This window comes from Lycorma delicatula, chromosome 4 (genome assembly GCF_047948215.1).
Source record: "Lycorma delicatula isolate Av1 chromosome 4, ASM4794821v1, whole genome shotgun sequence".
NCBI classification, from domain to species: domain Eukaryota; kingdom Metazoa; phylum Arthropoda; class Insecta; order Hemiptera; family Fulgoridae; genus Lycorma; species Lycorma delicatula.
Window position 1 is genome coordinate 138,140,273 of NC_134458.1, and position 19,791 is coordinate 138,160,063.

General features: G+C 29.3%; 1 protein-coding gene across 2 annotated transcripts in view; it reads left to right on the forward strand.

Moving 5' to 3' along the window:
- LOC142322942 (putative metabotropic glutamate receptor mgl-1) overlaps positions 1–19,791 on the forward strand; it is a 376,797-nt gene that overhangs the window by 209,640 nt on the left and 147,366 nt on the right. The window contains exon 2 of one of the 2 annotated variants that reach the window (XM_075362034.1): positions 17,105–17,169. The exons of the other annotated variant lie outside the window; for it this stretch is intronic. The gene's annotated coding sequence lies outside the window, so the exon portion shown is untranslated. The remainder of the gene's footprint in view (positions 1–17,104; positions 17,170–19,791) is intronic. 2 annotated transcript variants of the gene reach the window in all.

The following is a 19,791-nucleotide window of genomic DNA, read 5'->3' on the forward strand; positions in this document are numbered from 1 at the left end:
CACAACTATTACCACTGTTATTGTCTGTGCGGCGCGTTTGGCTGTACCTACCTGCGGTTTACTTGACTAAAAAAACATAAAAAGTACGGTTATCTCTCTTGGTATTTGTTAGATAACACTAAAAATCATGAAAAATATTCTTTTATCCGTACAAAGGAACCGGCAATAACCGCTATTTTTAAGAAGCGGACTGATTATTCTGAAACTCGCATACTTCGGATAACAAAGTTTAGATTCCTGCACTGATCAAACTAATGCTCGGAAGATATTAGAATACACTTATAATTTTTATAAATTGAACAGGCTTTAATTGGTATTTATCAGTATTATCCTCATAAGCATGAGGGTAATGAACACAGTGAGGATCCAGGTTAGGTGGGAAAAGCGAACGAAGAGAACTCGACCGGCTATTTTTAAATATTATTTTCAAAATTAAAACTCGTTCATAAAATCCGCTGTAGCTTTTACTCTGATTCTATTCGTGTTTGTTTCTAGGACAAGCTATCTTTCAAATATTAATATTTTTTTTTTAGATTGGGAAATATCCATTTTTCCAAATGCAAATGATACAAAACTAGAAAATATTTGGTTAAGATACAGCTCATTAACAACATAATGCAGTGATTAGAAATTTTCTTAGATTTTTCTACAATTAAGAAAACACGCCGACTGAAAGCTCCAAATTAGTCGGTCTTGTTAAAAAAAAATTATCTAAATTTATTGCATAACCCATCCGGTTTTAGAAAAAAAAATTATGTTTATTTTTGTAAGCGGTTTTAAACTCTTTTAACTCTAGATATTGTTTTGAACGCTTACATTCAGTCATTGTAAAAAAAAAAAAAATAGTATCTAGCGTCATTTATTTTTATTCTTTTTTCAAGCGTAATCGAGTAAAAAAGAGTTTCCAAAAATTATTATTCTTATTTTTAATTTAATTTTAAAAGGTTAAAATGATAAATTATCAATATACAGTTTCAGTTCTGTTTATCTATATTTGAATAAAGAGACATACTTAGATAAAAATAACGCCGTGCATATTTAGGAACTAAATAAAACCGTGTAAATAAAACTTCATTAAAAATTAATTGTAACAAAATAATGTTTAATTATCTGTAATATAAAAATATTTTTAATAAAATAAAATATAATAAAAGCCTAAATTTATAATTTAATATAATTTCTACTGTATTATACAAATAGGTAAAAGTGTTAACAATCAATTTATTTTATTGTAACAAAACTGTTGTAATTATTATTAATGTAATGTATTATGTAATCATAAGTAATATAGGCTAAATTCTGTTACATATACAAAAGATACCATGAATGTGCTTTGTAATAAAACTAATTAAAAAGATAAATTAATGAGCATATAAAAAATATATAGTATGTTAGTTAATAAAGAAAATTACGAAAGTGTAACATAAATCTGTATGTTGGAAAATATTATCTATCCGTATGGTGTATTTTATTGTGGGAAGGATATAGATAATAACGTTTTATAACATAACATTTCTTTAATACGTAATTAAATTAATTCAGTAATAAAACACGTAAAGGAAAATATCAGCAATAAGAACAACAATAGTAATAATTCGAGTAATAATAATTATGTACAACATAATAATTAAATTATAACATTAGATATTCTCGTAATGAATTACAATTAAATTCAAAGCTCCACCTGTTTTAGTTTTAGTGTATTCAAAACAAAAAAAGCACTAAAAAATTTTATTATTTATGATTAAGGATGTTTTCACTCACCGATGTAAATTTACCTTTCAATGAATTTTTAAAAATAATTAAAGGTTCTATAAATTAATTTTTTGGCATTTTTATCATGATATGTGATTTCAGTTGATTTGATTTTAATAAAATTCAAAACCTTTTTGATTAATCTATAAAAAAGAATTTGTGAAGTTCTAAGTGAAACAATATTACTTGTAATTTATATTTCAACTTTAATATACAACATTATATAATGTATACTATTTACTTCAGTGGTTTAAGGTTTAAAAAACTATTAACCGATTAGTTTTGCATATTCTGCTTTGTTTACTTTTTAACCACTTAACACTTACATAAAAAGTTAAAAAAAAAAACCAGTTAAATTAAAATAAAATATTTACAATATTTTATTGTAACCTCTTAAAAAAAAAAAAAAAATCTAATGAAGAAAGACTAAAATCGATCTATTAAGTTATATTTTTTAATAAATTGAATCAGTTTAATGTTAAAAAATTAGACATCTCCGCTGATTTATACAACATTGTAAAATGTAAATGAGACAGAATCAATGGACTGTTTTCCCCTACCTTTTTATGGTTGTATTTGAATTCAGTAAAACGGAACACTCTATGTACTGTTTTTATATATACTTTTTTCTAATTCTTTCTTATTTTCAAAAATCATTCTCTTAAAAAAAAAAACAAAAAAAAACGCTTAATAAAAACAGATTAATTACAATAACGTTTGGTTTCCTTTTAAAAGATAAATCTATGTGATCTCTTTTGAATATTATTAATCAAAAAGTTTTAGTAAAAATAAATTTTATAAACTTTCATACAGCGTAAACTTGCTTATAAAACATTAATAAACAGGTATATTTATATTTAATACCATAAGAAATGTTCTTGAATTAATACTTGTATTCATTTCTAAAAACACTCGAATGTAATAATTTTTTATTTGAAAACAATTATGATTTTTATATGAAACAGCACATACATAACCAAATAATTTACTATTTGTTTGTTTCCTTTTTCTTTTAATAATTGAAACACGTAGGATACACGCAATCATATTTTTATTTGAAAGTTTTAATGATAAGTGTTTTGTTATAGTTCCAAAATCGATAAAAAAATTATTTTTTGTTTAATTGATATTATTGTCTATATATATATATATATATATATATATATATATATATATAATTAGTTACAATAAAAGTAATTTTATGATTAATGTTGACATTATTATATTTTTAGCGAATTACGTGACTAGTAACATATTGTGTTATACAGCTGTTAACTTTGACGATTTTTCAAGGACAATTTTCTTAATGATGTTTTACCATAATAGGTACATTCTCTTATAGTAAATTTAACGATTGAGTTTAGTTGTATAAAAAAGGAAATAATAACATTTATACTAGATAAACAGTTTAACCAACAACTGTAACATAAATTGATCTTTAATTTGCTCTAGTTTAGTAATACGCATCAGTTCATTTCTTTAAACTGAAACAAAAAACTTTCTTGTAGTTTTTAGACTTCCATTTTTTTTAAACCATGACATAATGATGAAGAAATAAATTATGATTTGATAGCGAATTTCGCTTTTTATTGTCAGTAATCCCCTTTTCAGTGGGGTCGATGAATATTTCACGTTGTTTAATTAAATAAGGATATATTTATATATTATATAATCTGCTTTAACCATTTCTATAGCTGTAAAGCATTTGAGTTACATGAGACAACTGTTAGAGTAACTTTCTCTGTCAGTTTTTATGTTCAGTATACAGACAATTCGTATGATTTACTTAGAGAATAAATCATTTGTAAGAACAAATTGTATCTTGCATTCTGTTATTTAACAAATTTTAATTTCTTTTTGAAACAGAGGCAATACCAGATTAGAGCCGTTTATAAAGTTTTTAGCGTATGGAAAATTTCAAAATTAACTGGGATTCAAACTCAGAACTTTTCCGAGAAAAGCGGAGACGTTACCTCTCCATCATATTTTTTTTAGAAATAACAGGAAAAATTAGATTTGTTTAGGGAAGAAATGAATTCTTCCGTTTCCCTAATAACCTTTACATGATAAGCTTGTAATGTTATTGCGGTGAAACATATAATTTATATTTTTTTTACTCATAGCCAAAAACTTCTGTAATTCTTTTTCATTCGCAGCATCACTGAGATTTATTAAAGAATTTTATTTCACTTAATCTATACGTTTTTAGTTAATTTATTTCTCTATCAAATAGAGTGCCTAATCCACTGTTTATGATCAAAAGTGAACATTACGGTATTCTTTTGCTATACAATAACTATTATAGTTTTTCATTTGGTTTTGATGCATGTATACCATCCAAAGTAAAAGAGGTACTAGTCACAGTTGCTTTCACTCAGAGTAATGTTATTCATCATATAATGCGTGTATATTGTAATTAAAGGAATTATACTAGGAATTGTATAATTTTTTACGTGAAATTATTGATTGTAGGGATGGAATATCTACTATATTTTGATAAGCTTGGCGCAATGATGAGCAATATTATATTAAGATAATATAATCTGGTAAGAGGAAATCTTCTGATTTCCTGTGCCAGTTTCAGGAGTAATTAAAATCTAATGTTTTGTTGCCTACAAACATTCTGTTATGGCTCGTAACACATGGAATTAATTTATTCATAAATTATTATTGTTTTTTTAAAATTATTTTTATTTATTTATATGTAACAAGCTGCAAGCTATGGGACTTTTAGGGTTTAATGATTCTTAGATTCTGTTTTAATTTAATTTGTACCGAATATAAAGGATTATTTATTTTTTATTTAGGTTGCGTTGTATATATTTTAATGAAACGTACCGCAGAATATATAAATATATTTATATATCGTTATATATTTACTGCTAAAGTTTGCAGTTCGATAAATTTATATTATTTTTAAGTTATTTATTTTTTCGGTTATAAAAATCCAAATCGTCTGATCTAAGATCAGACATAACACTTTTATCTAACTCGTTAGATCAAAAACAGGCTTTCATCCGTACGGTCAAAAAGACTAGATTACTTTAATGTCTATAAACAAATATTTGACCAAATAAGAAAATGTACAAATTAAATTCCCAAATGAGTGGCAAATAAAATTAAAAAAATACATGTGTAGAATGCATAGAAATAAAATGGATTAATTTTGTTATACAAATCTGTAAATTTCTAATGACTCTTTTACCAAGTGGTTGTTCAAATCAAAATGTCTTAAGATTTTTTTTTTTAATAGATAAAAAAAGTACTTCAGTGGATTATCATGAAATCTTCTATTTTAAATTTAAAATATACCAACTATAAAACAAGTAGAAAAAATATATATATGAAATGGTGATAAAAAGTTGTAAAAAATATTATCTGTGAATTAAAATTCTTATAAATAAAAAAAACCTTCAAAAAAGTTATAAAATATAGAGTTAAATTTGCGCATTCTTTTATGTTATTTTCTTTTTTTTTTTTAAAGACATTTGAATTCTTAAGACTATTATTATTAATATTATTATTACAAGATTTTTCTTTATTACGTGAGAAATTTTTTGTAAATAATCAGCTGCTAGAAAATAAATTTTGTAATTACAAATTGAACTACAAATTTTCAAATATGGAATTTTACAGAATTAATTAAACTTATTGCTATTTATTTTTTAAAATTTGCCATTTTTATACTTTTAAAACATTTTTTTCTAAAGATAAAAAAATGAATAATAAGTTTAGAAGAAAATTTCTCCTTTTAATTAGTAATTTTAGTAAAAAAATTCTTGTTCAATTTTAGTAATTTTTTTACTTTATTTAGTTATTTTTTACTAAATAAATATACTACAAACTTTGGAGGTATGTTTGTGTCAAATGTTAAATTTGTAAAAAAATTTATAGAATATAATGTTTTAGAAAAGCCTGTCTTATAACTTATAACTTACTAATGTAGTTTTCTCTACTTATAGGAGGTATTAAAAAAATAAATAAAAAAAAAGAATATCTCATTGTTATTTTTTTTTTTTGTCGCCAAAACATTTGATAAAACACGGTATGATAATCTTCAGAAATTACGTTACCTTTCTTAACAAGTTTTCTAATAATTAAATCTTTTTTCGGTGAACGGTACATTACTGTATATTAAGGTTCAATAGAATTTTTATGCTCTTCTATTTCGCCTGGTCTACCCCAAGATTCAATTTTATTACCAGTTTTATTTACTATTTCTTTCTCCGATATTTCATCTTTAAGGACGTCTGTCAGCTGCGACTGCCTGAAAAAGGTCAATTGTGTTCCTCATAGGCAATTTTATCGAGTCAATTCCGCCCCTCGTCGGAAATTTTACCTTGCTATTCCGAAAGATTAATCGTAATAATTGTATAGATGCTAATGTATCTTCCTCTACTCATTTGAAGTTTTAATATCTTAGTGAAAAGCAATAACATATTTCACATTTATTAATGATCATCAGCTGTAAATATCCTTTGAAAGGAACTACAGTGTATGTTTTGCCTAGTCACTTATAACAGTTTTGTCAGTTCTCTTTGTTACATTTTTTTTATTTCATTTTTTGCTGCTGTTTGTCTAGCTACTCATACTAATTTTGTCAATCTTCTATTTTACGTAATTTTATTGGTAAAGATTTCATGCAGACAGTCTTTACATACTGTATTCGAGAATAGAGTTTTCTGGTGAATTTATTCATTTTTTCCCGAAGATACATTCCCTTTTCTTCTATTCGTTTATATTACCTTGCATTCTTTTTTTCTTCTTAATTTGATGTATGTATCTATCTGGAAATTTTTTTAAAACATCAACTTCATTGCTTTCACGAATTTATTGGACCGTGAATAAATTCGCAGTTTTTCGTCGTACGATTTCCTGAAACTCTGAAATCTACCCAGATTCTTGTAGGAAACGCAACACTAGGAGAAATGTAATTGTCGAATACGTAATCTGTGAATATTCTTTTGTTTTCTTTCCCGTGGTTGTAATGCCTTTATGTCGTCTGTGAAAAAATTGTTTATGTCGTCGGGTCTTAAGGAAGGGTAAGCCAAAAAATAATTTAAAATTCCAGAAAATGGTGTAAAAACAACAAGAAGCAGGGCGGGGGGAGAGGGGTGTTGAACTCTTCTTATTGTTAGCAGTAACCGGGACGCAATTGGTCGCTTTGCAAAAGGAAGACAGGTAGCGGCGGATCGAATTGACCGAGCCCGATCCTTAAGACTAAGTGATTTTTTTTTTTTTTAAGTACTAATACTTCAGTGTTAACACTTTTTTCAGCAACACATAGTTTTACTAGAAAGCTAGTTAAAAAAATTAATTAAAGTCAACTAATCCAAAAGATTAACTTCTAATCATTCTTATGTAATATTTTTCCACAATGTGAAATACTTAGGTTATAAAAGTATATCGGTAATCAACTAACACAAAAATGTTGCTGTTAAAGACAGGAACTTCTTTTGTTTGTTTTTTATTGACAAAACAGTTATATCGACTTTTCTATCTCATAGATACTAAACTGTATGTAATATCAAAGTTAATAATATAACTTTTTCAACTGTATGAAAAATATTGGGATCAAAAGAAGAAGCACATTGCTCATTCTCGAACTCGTTCTTCAAGGATTTTGAAATAATGGATTGATTAATGTGCTTCTCAGTGGGCGTAATAATAATAATAATAATAATAATAATAATAAATGCACCAACATACATCGAATTAATTCTACTGATGAACTTAAAATTCCACTGATGATGTGCAGATAATAATCAAATCAATCCAGTCCATTAATAAGTTGTTACCGCAGCACTCCCAATTTTTTTTTTCTTTGATGAGTCGAAGAAAAATGCCTTTTACGCACGCCTGTGCAAGCCCAGGCAGTGTCGGACTCACACGAGTTTGGCTAGAAGATGTTGAAAGCCTATGTGTACACGCATCCTACTGACTAAACGACTCCTGTCTCACCATTCCTCCCCTCCCGGGGCCGGGCCGGCAATTAAGTAACACGCAGCCCCGGGAGATACCTTCGAGCTCGGAGGATCCAAAGCCCCGTGCATCATCACCGCCGCCAATCCGCGCTAGCAAGGACGAACGACGACTCCGCACTCTGTCCTTCCCCCCTCACTCACCGGTCCTGAACTTCACCTCATCAGAGGACTATTTTGCAGCAATCTGGCTGACCGTAAGAAGATGACCTTCAAATAAATGTAGTATGACAGACACACTTTAGTACTCGTCTTACCTTCATAACTATCTTCTAGATAGTATCGGGGTCACCAGACCATTGTTCCGAAACAGCACCTTCACGTAATTTCTATTTATTCCGCTTTATCAAACTTCTGCGATATTTCATAACTTCTGGATTCCATTTACGGACCTTAATCAACTTTATTACACACATTTTGGACAAACAGTCAAATATTTTTTGACTCTCAGTTGACTCCTTCCGTATACCCACTGTCATTCAAGCTTCATGCCCTCTGCTGGTCTCTCCTGCCTTCTTAGTTTCTCCTGTAGTGTTCCGCATATCTCCTGTTTTCTGGGCTTCGTTCCTCCTACTGGTCACCACCTTCTTATCCGGTTCACCACCGATCCGAGCCCCCGTTCGGGTCACCGAACGGGGACCCTATATAGTGATATAGTGTAGTGTGCGGACAACTGTGTCCGCACACTATACATCTTTGCGGACCTTTACAGTCCGCTCTCAAGTGTCCCGGCTCTCCGCAGTTGTAGCAACAACCACGACGATCAGGACCCGTGCACTGAGCGCCATTTGGCCGCCAGCCCAGGAACGATAGCAACTCGTGTCGGGCTTCCTAATCTCAACCTGACACGACTTCTAGCAGACCTTGATCCTCCCTGCCGCAACCAGCCTGTTAGCCTCCTCCAAAGGGAGTGTCACAGTCTGTTCTGTGTCAAACCACATGCTGGCTTAAGCGAGGTGACCCTCGAAGTTGAGTCGCCGCCAAGGGCACCCGTAAGAGCTTCCAAGATATCACGCTCTGTGTCCTCAGTATAAATATCTCTGACCTGAATTGCAACCTGTTTCCGAGAACCCTTCTCTACAACCCCGTAACTCCCTGTATGCTAGTTACAAGTCTTTCTCTCAGCTCCAGAGGTGCCTTGTTCCTGGTTCTCAGGCGGATCTCCATCTCATCCCCCCTGCCCTTACGGACAGAGAGTACGCGTTTTCAATGTACTTTTTACTCTCTATTATCCTAATTCTTTATCATCACACTCATTGGTTATAAAAACGGAGGTAAAACTGTGATCATTTATTCAAAATAAATTAAAAAAAAAAAAATTGTCAGACATTTTGTTAGTTTGATGCTGTAATTCTACATTAATTTTCGTTTTATGCTAATATTGTAACATCAACATATTTACTTCATCCTACAATCTAAAGTTTCTGTTTTGTATACTCTACTCTTTGTCTTCCTCTATAATGTTTACCTTCTGCACGTATCTAAATAACCAAATTAAGTAATCCTGGAATATCTTAAAACATGGCCCATTAATCTATTTTGACATTTTACCAGATTCTGTCATAAATTTACCTCGTTTTCATTTCGAATGTTATCAACAAATTTAAGTTTTTCTGTTGTCCATAATTCAATTCCATAAAAGCTTATTAGCCTAGTTGTATTCCATATAAATATTTTAAAGAAATTTTTTTCTAATTATTAGACTTATATTCTATATTAGCAGAATGCTCTCCTTACTTTTACCAACCCGTATTTAATGTCAAATATAATAACATAAATAACAGAATTCTCCTACTTTTTATATATTGCGTTCTGTATCTTAATAAAAATAAAATTCCTCCATATCAGGATATATACTTGAATTGGAGGCGACTGAGGGGAAGACCGATGACAAGATGGATAAGGGTGGGACTAACCCGGAAAGAATGATGAAGGCGTGGTATCTGATTAGAAAAGGTGGAGAGTACTGGTGGGTGGCCCGAATTAATGTTTCCGCATAATTCTACTGCAATATAGAATGTTCTCTAAGAATACTTATATTTTTACCTGTATTAAAATCAAATATTTTATTTGTTTAAATATATATTAGTTATAAAATTTTTGAACCGTTGACGACTTCAAAATTTGTTCTAATTCTATGTATACACTACGATATATATAAAAGAAAATTCTTTATAAGTCATTGAAATTCTACAAATCTCTTTCATAATCCTTCATTATTAAATCAACATTAATAATTATGGTTAATAGTAATGTCGGTAATTCAAATTTTGTAATAATTAAATCTTTTTTTTAATTACGGGTTTACTACTAAGTAAAAATCCGAAAAAGTAAAAAAGTTTTTATTTTTTAAAGAAATTTTCCAACCCCTTATTTAGAAACTATGATTTTATAAGATTTTAAATCATAGATAAGGAAATAGGCTATTATATGATATTTATATTAATTATCCATACTTCGATTGTACATAATTGTTAATTAACTTGTGTTTTTGTTTTGTCTTTAAAACTAATGTATCATTTTATTAATAATTGTCTATTGTTTTACGAAATGTTTTTACTAACAATCAACAGAATAAGTAACAGTGTAATTATTCAACGTATTTTTCTTTTTACTAATAATACTTTTGTATTGTAGGATTTTTATTTTTCGTCTGTCTTTTCTACGTAAAAGATCCAACATCATTATACAGAGTGTCCCACGAAGAAACGGAGAAACAATCAGGACGTGTTGTACTGGTGAAAATAATGAAAAAGTTCATATAAACATAGGTCTGGAAACGCTTTGTTTTCGAGTTACGGCTGGCGAATGATTTAACCCGGATTTCAGCTTTTCTAATAAAATAAAGCCCTACTGTAATTTTTGGGACCCAAATTAAGGAGTAAAATTGGTCGTTTCTTATGTAATTTGAGTTTGGAATAGGCTAAAACAGTCCCAGAACTGTAGCTCCAGTAAATAAATTTATATGAACTGTCGAAAAATAAGTTTTTTTAGGTTTATAGAACAACAAATATGAAAGATTTAGTAACAAAACTTGTAGAGTGTTTAGTTCTGAGGAAATTAATGTAAATAAAGACAATAAAAAGTAAGTAAACACTTTTAAAATTCGGTTTTTTAATGAAGCAAAACAGACGAACATTAACAGAAAATCGTAAAATAAATGAAATTCAATTTGTGCTTACAGGAATGGATCATCCGGTTCCTGAGGCTACTGTTGATCTTGAAATTAACCAGGATAATTGAATTTGATTTTTATTTTCATTGAATTGTTGTTTTTTATGGTTTTTGTTTTTTTTTAATTTGGACCTTTTTCATTATTTTTTTCACCAGTAGAACATGTCCTGAAAGTTCTCAGATTCTTCATGAGACACTCTGTATAATCATTTTCAGTACTTCATATAATGAAATAAAATATATAAGTTTAATTGGTTTTTTTTCTAGTTTTCTTAGTCATTAACCATTTTGGCTTTCGATTTGCTTTTGTCACCTAGATCTAACATGTATATATAAGATAAAAATCAATTTATACAATATTCGTACCTACTATAAAATCTTACCTTTTAATTGTTTTATCAATTGAAACGATAATGGATTTTTTTAAAGATATTTTTTATATTATAAATTTTAGTTCTTTCAATATGATTCTTTTTATATAGGCGGTGTTTTTAGTTTAAAAAAAGGATAAATGAAATAAATCTAAAAAAGCTACAAAATAATGCTCTAAACTGTAAAAAAATAATTCATTAATTTCAAGCTTTAAAAGTCGGCGTTTATTTTTTTAAAAGTCACAATTTTAAGAATTGAATAATATTATTTTTTCTTTTCATTGCATTTTTAAAAAAAAAATTAACTTTTTCAATGTTCTATAAAAATAAGGTTTTAAATTTTGTAAAATAATGATTATTATTACCTGTTTCCGTTGTACGAAAAAATATCCATACTAGTGGTTCAATAGCATCAACATTTTCTCTTAAAATGTTTCTCTTCCATGTAAATTTGAATCTGGATAATTAGGATAGATTAACCAAAATATCTACTTTATTAAAAGGTTATATTAGTGATTCTAACTTTTTTCTCTCCAAATAGTTCACCGTGGAACACGTTAAATCATTTATTTATTTGGGGTTGTTTTTTTTTTCTGTTCTTCTAGCTGCTCAGTACCTCTTCATTCTTTCTGATATCTCTTTCTTTCGTTCTTCAGAAAGTTCAATTCTATTGTTCTTGCGTTTTTACGCTAGTTGAAACGTTTTATTTTCATCTTTTAATATTCTCTATAAAATTTCTCTTTCTCCCATAATTTCTTTAGTTCTTTTATGTCTTCTTGGAGTTGTGTGAATCATTATCCTCTAGCTTTTTTACTTAGAAATTTTTTGAAGAAATCAAAATTTTGTGTTTGTAAATCTACTGTTATTCATTCTATATAAATGGAATTAAAATGCAACTCGTCTTTTCCTTATCGTGTCTGAGAGTTTTTCAATTTTAGTATAAAGTTTGTTATTTGGTATTAATTTTACCTGATTATTTTGAAATTTAGGACCTAAATTTTTTTTTATAATTTTCCTTTCTTTTTTTTCTAGATTTTTTAGTAGAGCATTGTTGCACAGTCTTAGGGTTTCTGCAGCATAGAGAGCTTCCGGCTTTATCATGGTTTTATAGTGTCGAAGTTTTGAGTTCCATGATAAAGACTATTTGTTATATCTGTTTTTCGTTAGCTGAAAAGATAACTCCATTTTATTAGCTCTAATTGTTAACGTTTATTTATCTACAAAATTCCAACTTGTCCGTTCTCCTAAATATTTGAAATTATCCACTTTCTCTATTTTTTTATTATTTATACAAAGGAAATTCGGGCATTTTTATCATTAGTCAACATTTTCGTTTTCAAACGCGATTTTCAGTCCCGTTTTAGCAGCTTGTTTTTCTAATTCTTTGCATTGTTGTTCAGTTTCTTTCCAGTTTTTAGCTAATAATGTCAAATCATCAGCGAAAGACAAACAGTTAATCTTTAGTCGTTTAGTTCCCAGTCTTGTTCCACTATTTTTGTCTAAATTTTTGTTCAATTATCTAACTTCTTTTTCAAGAGCACAATTAAAAAAGTAGTAGAGAAAGTCCATCTCCTTGTCTTACGCCGGTTTCAATGGAAAAAGGATCAGATAATTCTCCCTGAAATTTTAGAGTATGTGTTAGTTCATGTTGCTTTGATTAAGTTTGCGGTTTTGTTATTTAAACCTAATTCTGTTAATCTTGAAAAAAGTAATGATCTACCGAATCGTATGGTTTTTGAAGATCAATAAAAGTTATAACATATGTTCTGTTTTGACATTTACAATATTCCACAGTACTTTTGAGATTAAAGATTTGTTCTACGTAAGATCTATATTTCCTAAATCTACCCTGATATTCACCCAGTTGAGGTTCCACACAATTAAGAAGAGTTTTAAATAGAATTTTGTATGTAACGTCGAAAAGCGAAATTCCCCTGTAGTTATTTGGGTCTGTTTTGGATTTTATGTTATGAAGTGTGTCGATGAGTGCAGTTTTCCAATCTTCGGGACTTTTTCCGTTATTCTATATTTCATTAAAAACTCTGACTAGGGATTCTTTTGCCTTTATGTTGGTCTTCTTCCACATTTCTGCTGTAATTGAACTTTCTTCAGAAGGTTTGTTATTCTTAAGTTCTTTAATTAAGTTTTAAATTTCATCTAAATCCGTAGGTGTAGGGTTTTCTGTGTTATAAAAATAACTTTATAAACTCAGAAAAAAAATTATTAAAAAAGTTAATTTCTAACAAATTAGTTATTAAAATAAATGATACTATATATATATTTTTTTATGGAATTTTTTTACTGATAAGTCATTTTACTCTAAACAGATGGAATGCAATGGTCATTCGTTAGTTCTTCCTTCTCTCCTTTGATTTATGTTGATACAAAACAGCATTTTACCAGCTAAACGATTTATTTTTCTTAATTCTTCTAACCAGGTCTTGAACCTCAAACAGCCCGGTAGCTTTGAGATTACCATCAATGTATTCTCCTCTATCTTCATGCTTCTTTTTAATTTCTTCGATTTTCTTGGTTGTCATCATAATTTTCAGATCCCGATGGATGTCTGTATTCCGAACATACCATGGAACATATACTATCTTTTTTAATACCTTGTTTTACAAACGCACAATAATATTTACATTATTTGGTTTTTTACTTTTCCATAACTGAATACCATAGGTCGATACGAAATTGAATATTTGCTTGTAAAACTGTATCTAGTTATAATCTTCCCAACCTGGTCCTCAGCCTATAAGCCAATGAATATTTTGTACTTCCGCCCGATTTCCTTTAGAGAGATGGTATGCCACAACTGTGGCAAACCATCTCTCTAAATGATAGAAAAGTATGTAGTTCTGTAACAAACCTATTAAAAATAGATAATCCTAGTGATATATATAATTATCAGGATTATTTGAATACTAAACCTGAAAAAAAACTCGTAAACCTGGCAAATACTCGTAATATAATGAATAATGTGTTATCTGTAGGTAGTGCATTTTTTTAAAACTGTACATATATATATATATATATATATGTACAGTTTTAAAAAAAAAAATATATATATATATATATATATTTATTATTATTATTATTATTACTATATGTACTTGATTATATACGAAACTGATCATCAATCCCAACATAATGCACAAAATATAAACCCAGTAATTTGCATTATATTACATTTTACAATCTACGTACGTTTGTTGAATCGTGAAATTTATGCATGTTAGTATTATTATGTCTTGATTGATCGGGGTCATACAATACAATCACACAGCACACCCATATATTTATAATACGCGCGCACGTCAACTCCCCTTGCACACACACACACACACACACACACACACACACACACACACACACACACACACACACACACACACACACACACACACACACACACACACACACACACACACACACAAAACGATAAAAAACTATTGAATATTATATGAAAAGAATGGTGGGAGGCAATAAAAGAGAAGAAATGAGTTTCGAGAAGACGTATATATTATAATGTTATAAGAACAAGATTATTGTAAGTTTGCGACCTTGAAAGAAAGGGACAGCGTCCTGCAGTTACTGTCTTATAGTCTACTTAAGATCTTTTATTTTTATTTTTTTACTTCCCTTTACCTCTCATCCACTCGATCGTCTTTATATTCCCCCTCTTCATCTTATGAGAATATATATATATATATTACAATAACGTACGCACGATGGTACGATGGTTATGAATCACACAATATAATAAACGTCGTACATTCATATTTAATAGTTAGAGCAATGAACTCATAATTTGTAATTTATATCGTAATAAACATATTATAATATTAAAAGTTTTCTTAATTTTAAGTTTAATGCCATTAAAAAATAATGCTTTTAATTCTTATTACAATTATTTATTTCCTTTCTTTATAATAAATTCGGAATGTGTAAAAATGTGGAAGTATTGTAATCCTGTGCTATAAACAAAGGAAATATTTACTTATTATTGTAATAATTTAAAATTTTACCTTTATATTTAATTAAACATCCTCTATAAAAATGTGTCATATTTTTTAAAATATTGATTTTTCTTTCCTTAATTTTACGTGGATAGTTCAATAATTATTGAGACAAATGGCAACAGCGGAAAAAAAATTTAATAGAATAAACTAAAAATATCTGTCGTTCAAATTTTCACCCCTGACATATAAATTATTATTATAACCTCTTTTATTTATTTTAAAATGTCAGCTTCGCTTGAAACATCATACGGTGGAAAAACAGCGTGCTGTGCTGTGATAAGAATGCCGTAGTTCTGCATGATAACGTTCTCCCAACCCTCGCTCAAAACACACTGGAACCTACTCAAAAGTTGATTTTTTTACGATCTTTTACAGTAAATGAAAAACTGCGCGTTACAGAAGAGGCTGAAAAAATTGGAAATCGGGCGGCAGGAAGAAAATTTGACGTAGATGAAAGCTGCATTCGTGACTGGCGTAAGAAGAAACAACTTCTGGTGAAAGGCACTGGTAATAAAAGGGCTTTTCTTGGCTTAAAACCAAAATACACAAACATAGAAAAAAATTGTATGACTTTGTTATGGAAAAAAGGAAATGCGGTTATGCTGTAACGACAGAAATTTGTCAATCATATGCTCGTGAAATCTCTAAATCGTTGAATAAAGTTGATTTTAAAGCAAGCCGTGGATGGATAACACAAGTTTTTGCACGATATGATTTGTAAATAAGACGAAAGACGACCATTTCTCAACGACTTCCAGACGCTTATCAACAAAAAATATTACATTTTCAGAAATACATAATAAATCTTAGAAAAGATAAAGCCTATTTGCCTTCTCAAATAGCAAACGCTGATCAAACCCCCGTGTATTTTGAAATGCCATTTGACAAAACCGTAAACAAAAAAGGTGAAAAAAGTGTTACGGTTCGCACTGGTGATAATGGTGTAGTGTTATACTTTGCATTACTTCTGATGGATCAAAATTACCTCCGCACATTGTTTTTAAAAAAAAAACTCTTCCTACCGTACAGGTAAATGGAGTTATTATCAGAGCACAGGAATCAGATTGGATGGAAGAAACCTTAATTTTAGATTGGATCAGGTGTGTATGGCAAAAGAGATCAGGAGATTTACTTAGTAAAAAAAATACCGGTATGCTAGTAATGGATAGTTATCGGAGGCATACGACTGATAAAGAGAAAGACATTTTAAAAAAGGGTATGACAGACCAAGTAATAATTCCAGGCGGATTGACTCTGTATTGCAACCACTAGATGTCTGCATTAATAAGCCGTTCAGATCTGCATTAAAACAACTGTACAGTAAATGGATGGCTGATGAAAATTTCTTTCTCACGCCTTCAGGAAGAATCAAACGCCCAAATTTTAACCATATTTGTGTTTGGATAAAAGATGCTTGGGAAGGTATTTCCACGGAATTAGTCAGGAAAAGTTTTAAAAAATGCGGAATATCTAATGAACTTGATGGCAGTGAAGATGATCACCTTTGGCAGAGCGACGTGGAGACTAGTAACTCTTCTACAGACATTGGCAGTGACAGTGATTAATTAAAAATAAAATCCCATATTAAAAAGTGTGTTGAGATGATCCTTTTCAACACGATACTTTCTTTTCATTTTACTGGCCTACTGATTCTGAACTAAACTAGTACTTACGGTAATTAATTATTAATATTGTAATTTAAATGAACGAATTAAATGCTTTACTTTCTGAATATTTTCTTATTTTTTTATCATATCTGTTGCACTTTAAAATACCGGTATATACTCGATTTTTGTTTTAGGTTTTTGTTCCGGAAAATCGAAGTGCAGGGCTTCTTCGGGGGCGGAGGGTATTCGAATAAATACGGTATGTTGAAAATTAGCGTTAATTTTATTATCAATGAATAAATAATAAATTTTCTGCAGTCACTCTTGTCTCTTTAATTGTTGAACGTATTTATATATGTGTCCGTAATGTCGATGAGGTATTAGGAAGCCCGGGTTTACCAGGTAGGCGTTTCAGCCAATAGGTTTATTTCATAACTAATGCGCAAAGAACAGTTCTTGGGTTTACAGTCAGTCCTTCCTACTGGATCAAACCAAGAAACACTAGTCTCTACATCCTCAGTTAAGATCTAGTAGGAGCAAAACACAACACAAAAATCAAACCGGGGAAAAAATCAAAGATAAGGAAGAAGGATGGTTATTAAATGAAAGATGTGCCACCTCGGAGGTTCATCAGTACAAAACAAAATATCTTCACCCTAAGAAAAATACAAGGTTTTCTTCCATGTAGCTAAAATCCAATCCAAAAATCCCTCAAGATCTAACATTTTTCCCTAATGTCGGTTGCTAATTACCAACGATTGTAGATCAACTTAAATATCTGCCATAATAAAATAAATTGCCTTTCCGTCAGAAATAGATAATCTATTCGAGAACAACTTAATGGAAGAACAACTTCACTTCTTCCTGGAATTGAGTGGTATATTAAAGTGTCCTACTCTATTAAAAACTGTTGGTAGCCACACTGACAACTCTTTAACTCTTTTGTAAAGAAGAAAAAAAAAGAAAATATATTAATTGCTTATTATATTCAATTCTTTACTGCAAGATTGTTTTCATAAGATATTAAAAACAATAAATTATTGTTGCCTAATTTACTTCATGATTCTATTCGTTAAATTAATTATGGTTTCATAAATTTATAATTTTCTTAATAAGTAGAGGTAGTTGTATAATGAATTCTTTCATGAGAGAAAGGTGTACATTAATTTATAACTTTACCATATCTTTTTTTTGTGGCTATAGAGCGTGTAAAGCATCTGAAGTATAATAGGCACAAATCAGAATTTCTTTGTCTTAGAATAATAGATTTTAATACATAATCAGTCTCTCTAGGGAACAAATAATAATGTCAGTTGTAGAACATTTTTAGTAAGTGAGTATGAAATGGTTATTTGTAATTATTTTTTTCGGCTCATTAAAGAAGATTATGGGAAATTTCCTTAGTAAACTTGATATGATATGCTTGCTTTTTTTAAAAAATTATTGTATAATTTTTAGAATTTTCACCACATTAAGTATCCTATTACCGCTTGATTATAATACTTAACAGAAATATTTAAAAGATGAATTTAATCTGGTTTTAGCCTTTATTTGTCTTTATTGTATAAAATACGTCTAGGTTTAATACAAGTTTTAATGCAAAGTAGAATAATCGAAATAGCTCTAATTTTTATCCCGTTTGAAAAGAATCTCCCCTTCTCTCCCTGTGCGCGCGCACGTGTGTGTGATAAATTGAACCATGATAGCAGAATATAAAAGTTTTGTTACATTTTTTTTAAATGTTCATTTTGTGATTTTCGATGATAAATTATCCGTGCTTATGTTATACATTATTATTGATTGAACCCTTTGTTGAACGTATAAGGAAAAAAGAAAAAAATAAGTACAACAAACGATACTTATTTTATGTTATACAACTAACAGACAGTTAATAAAGTGAAAATGTTTAAGATCTATTTCTTTCCCTCCACTAATGTGTACATTGCAATCTTTTCAACTACTAAAAAATAAGCATTCCCCCCCCCCCCCATTCGAGTGAGTGAAATGTCTTGTACAGACTCAGGCCGATCATTTTTGAGACGTGGGGTTGACTGAATCCCAACCACCAAAGTTCAGCGGTATCCACTGTCTAGTATTCAAAACTTTATAAAAGCAACTAGCTTTTAGTAGGATTTGAACCTCGGAATCTTTGACTTTGAAAATCAGCTGTTTTTCTAAGACGAGTTAACCACTAGACTAGTCCGGTGAGTTTTAAGTTATTATGAATCAAAAAGTAAGAGTGAGAAAGGGGGAAAAACATATACACGTGGGCGTGCACAAAAACACAGACACTCAAATAAATAAAAATACGCGATCATGGTTATAATTTACGTAAAAACAAACAAAGAAAATAATCAGGATTGGAAAAGAATCTGATGAATTACAAAAAAAAAAAAGAAAAGAAAACCAATTAATTTTAATTAAAATCTGTTTAATTTGCTTTTAAAGCTGCTTAGAATCGATTAATGTGTCGTGTATTACTTACTTTATTATTAGAAGTGCTAATATTGCTAAGTAGCTTCCTTCTTGTTATTTATTTGTATTCTCACTAGTTAATGTTCGCGCTTCTGCATTTTACATAGTCATATATACACTTAGATACGCTAGCGCATTTAACTATTCCGATTGATGTATTTATTATTATTACTATTTTTTTTTTATCAAGTTCAGAAATCTTTTTATGTTTAGTCATTTATTATGTAATAATTTTTCTCACTTGTTGTTTATAATTGCTGTATATTTGAAATTCTCTTCCATTATTATTTATTCTTATTACTTTTCATTATTTCTTTATATTACTGTAATTGAATTAATTATGTTTCATTTTCTTCGTACGTATAATGTGTAATTAAATATATATTCATTAATTCTTCTGATGGAT